Genomic DNA, 3,847 nt, shown 5'->3' on the forward strand with positions numbered 1-3,847 from the left:
ATGTTGTCATGTTCTGATGATGTCTGCTAATGAAACCTTCATTGAATTCAGTGTGATGGAGCATGGAAACATCTAAAACATGCAGGACACCAGCTCTTCAGGACTAGAGTTGACAATATCCTTTTTAATACAATTAAAGAGTTTTAAAAGTAATCATCAACAGCAATACCCTCTTGAACAGTTTTTCATAGCATAAAACAAACAAATGATTTTTAAGCAAATGAAATACCATCAGAAATACATGTCAGTATTTTCGATTATGGAAAGCGACAGTGCAGTTCAAGCCAAATTGTGTAGAAGTTTCTGATAATTCAAGCTAAAAATGTATATTTTATTCTTTCTGTGATCAGAGAAGTAATCATACTCTGTATGCGAGCAAGAAGAAACCAGAAAGGATGCTGAGCAGTTCCAGAAACTAGACACTAGTGTTTACCATGTCAACAGAGACAAGCATAATCAGATATCCAAAAACATCACATCCCAAATTTGTAAAAAACCTGGATAAGCCTCGTAAGCGGGTCACCCGTGTACAAGCAAAATAAATTCAGGCGCTGCATGAATGCTGCATGAATCCTGTAACTCAACACTCCACTGCAGAGCTTTAATGTCTCATTGCCAGACCTGCATCTTCACAGCAACATTGGCTCTGGGCTCGGCCCTGACACATGATACGCCTTCTTGTTTTAAAGCATACAGGAGGGAGATGATCTAGTGTTATCAAAAGAGCCTGCTCTTATCAGGCGGCTAAGAGCTCTTCCTTGATTACCAATGCCAACCTAAATACATCATTTATTAACCGTAATTTTCCTAATTAATTAAACGTTTTCCATAACTTTTAGAACACCGATGATGGTTTAAGTTGTCCGGAGTAGATGCTGTGACATTTTATTTGTGTTTTATCATAGAAAACCGAATAATTACATGCAGTTTTTTGCAACAGGCACTCCAAAAAAAATGATATAAGAGTAGAAAATGTCTGTTCCTTTTAAATGATTAGTATTTCACAAGGTACTTCACCTATTAGATAGAAAAATTAGGATGTCTGTGTAACTGAATAGAAAAAAAAACAACTAACATGTGTTCCTGCATAATAAAATCTTGCCTGTGAGTGTGTGTAAGACCTGCCAGAGCTATGATGTTATATGAAGGCACACACAGGCTGAGCAGTTAAACAGATAAAGAAGCTGCAGTGAACTCACCAAGTACACAGAAGCAGCAATAAACGAAACAGTTGTAGAAGCGAATGTGCCTTCTGTTGCATGTGGAAAAAAAAGGGATGCAACTCAATGGACACAGCTGCATGCCTGCTGAAGAGTCACTGAAGGGTCACTGTTTGGACCATACTTTTGGTCAAAGTTAAAGAAAAGAAGACTGGAAATGGTTAAAAACTGACAATTAATTTTAGTTAATTTAGCTTGAAAATGGATTATTAAAAAACTTTTTTGATTTAAGGTTTTGGAGTCTGAGACATGCTGCCAGCAGTTCTGGATGCTGAACGGTTGGAGTCGTGCTCAAACAGTGATTTATGATGCTGCTTCGATGGGGAACCTGGAGGGAGAATAAAGACTGTTCCATGTAAAGAGAGGGCCACGTCTGCCTGTCTGACTGATACAGAGACAACAGATTTTTAGAGATTGTGTGTTGGTTCATGGGAAGCTGTGTGTTCAGAGACTGTATCACCTGACAGCAAAGAGGAGCTTTCTGCTCCTCTACCTCCAGTCAGCAGGGCTTGACACCAGACGCTGCCATCCCTCCTGCCCTCCCACTGTCACCTTTATTAACAGTCTGCCAGGTGGAGACTTTCTCCCCTGTAGGGTCATATTTGCTGATGTAAGTGATGAAGAGGGGTACAAAGAGCTAGTGGGAGGGTGGAGTTCTCCTCTGTTAAAAAACTACTGTTCAGAGGCGACTCAAAGCAGCTCTCAACCCCTCTACGTCACAAAATCAAAGTTCTGGTTCTACTCTGTTGTTGACATATTTTCTTCTTTAAATTTCTTTGTGTACTTATATACTTTGTAAAATGAACATATGAGTTATAATTAAGAACCAAGCTAAACATTAAAAATATACATTTCTATGATTTAAAGCTGTTAAAGCTTCAATGATTACAAAAATCCCACAATATTGGGGCAAGATATATATATATATATATATATATATATATATATATATATATATATATATATATATATATATATATATATATATATATATAAGCATTTTGTGATCACTTAGCAAAGCAGACATTAAATCTTCTGCATACGTTATTTTCAGTAGCAGCAGTGAAGAGTTTTCTTGAAATCTCTCTTAACCAGCTTTGGCAGAAGTCTGACTCTACTGCTGGACTGATTAATCTGGATGCTCTGACAAATGAGAACGGGCAAATTTGTCCAGCTACCTGCTAAGTTTATTGTAGGAAGACCATCTGGTGTGTCATTGCTCTGTGTGTGTCTACTTTATCTGATTCTTATCTTTCCATAAATTAAATCATATCCTACAAACATCCTTTTTGGAAACATTTAATGTATTTTTGTGTGTCATATTACGCTTTTAAAACTTGGATTTTTAGTCCTGTTATATATACAAAGTCATGCTGTGTCACTGTTGTGCATACTGTGTGTGTTTTTGGAATGAAGTCATAGTGTGCTGCTGCCCAATAACAGAATAACTTTTTACCATTTTTTTTCTCTCCAAACTTTACAATCACTTGACTGTGATTGACAGAAGTCTGACCATATTCATGAATATTAATTCATCTGTCTGGCCAAAACCCTGCCTCATATATCACATAATATACCCAAATCCAATAAGCAATCCGCCTGGTGTTGCAAAAAACAAAACAAAACAAAAAAAAAATAGAATTTATGATTAAGTTAAAATGATATCTTACCTAAAAATTTTGCAAGCAGTTTATAAAGACTGCAGATGGATGAAGTCTTGATCAAAGATATTTTCTTTGCACCTATATTTACCTTATATAGTAAGAGCAACAGGAACAGTGTCCTGAATAAAATGTGTTGTTTAAACTAGGGTACAAAGCTGAAGAAAAGCTGAAGGGAAGCAAAAGTCTGGTAACTATGTGAAGCTTTGTGCATCGACATGTTACAGTCGATGTCTTACCTACATCGAGCGGCGTCTCACAATTGTCTCAATTTGGAGAAACAGATGTTTGGACCACAGAGTCATGGAATTGATCAGTCTGTTTCCCCTTATTTATTAGACGTTGACACTTAAATTTATAATTGATCAGACTAAAGGCTATATCACTGCAAAGTTCTGTGTGAAATAGAGAGCAGCAAAGATAATAATTTGTTGGCAGAAAAACCACTGGGAGTAAAACCAATGGAGTGTAACATCAATAAAATTACATAACCATAAACCTCTATGAAAATATTGAGACTGCTTTAGAAGCTCAACAATTAAGGACGTGGTGACTTTGTTCAAATCAATGTGTTCACCTCCAGTGACACAAAACTTCTGATTTGCTGTCAAGAAGAACGAATAATGTAGAACAAGTCTTTGAGTAGATATGGGGTAAGCTCTGTCTGCTTTAGTCTAAACTTGGCTCAGCTTTGAAGATTTAAACAGAGGCTGAAGTCGGGTCCGAAGAGACATTCAGATCCACTGATCTATAAGTGTCAAGGTCGACAGGGCATACCTTTTTTAAAATGATGCCTTAGCTGACACTGTCACAAGCGCTCACATGCATAGAGCAGCTGCACCAGTCTTCATACAGAGATTTCTTCGATTTCAGGCAAAAGTACAACAAGGTTGCAATTCTGTTACATCATATCCTTTTTACCCCGTCAGAAGAACTCGGTCTTATCTAAAGCATAAAACTCAATTA

The sequence above is a fragment of the Poecilia latipinna genome, unplaced genomic scaffold (genome assembly GCF_001443285.1).
Source record: "Poecilia latipinna isolate Pla-1442-1.1 unplaced genomic scaffold, P_latipinna-1.0 Scaffold1280, whole genome shotgun sequence".
Lineage (NCBI taxonomy): Eukaryota > Metazoa > Chordata > Actinopteri > Cyprinodontiformes > Poeciliidae > Poecilia > Poecilia latipinna.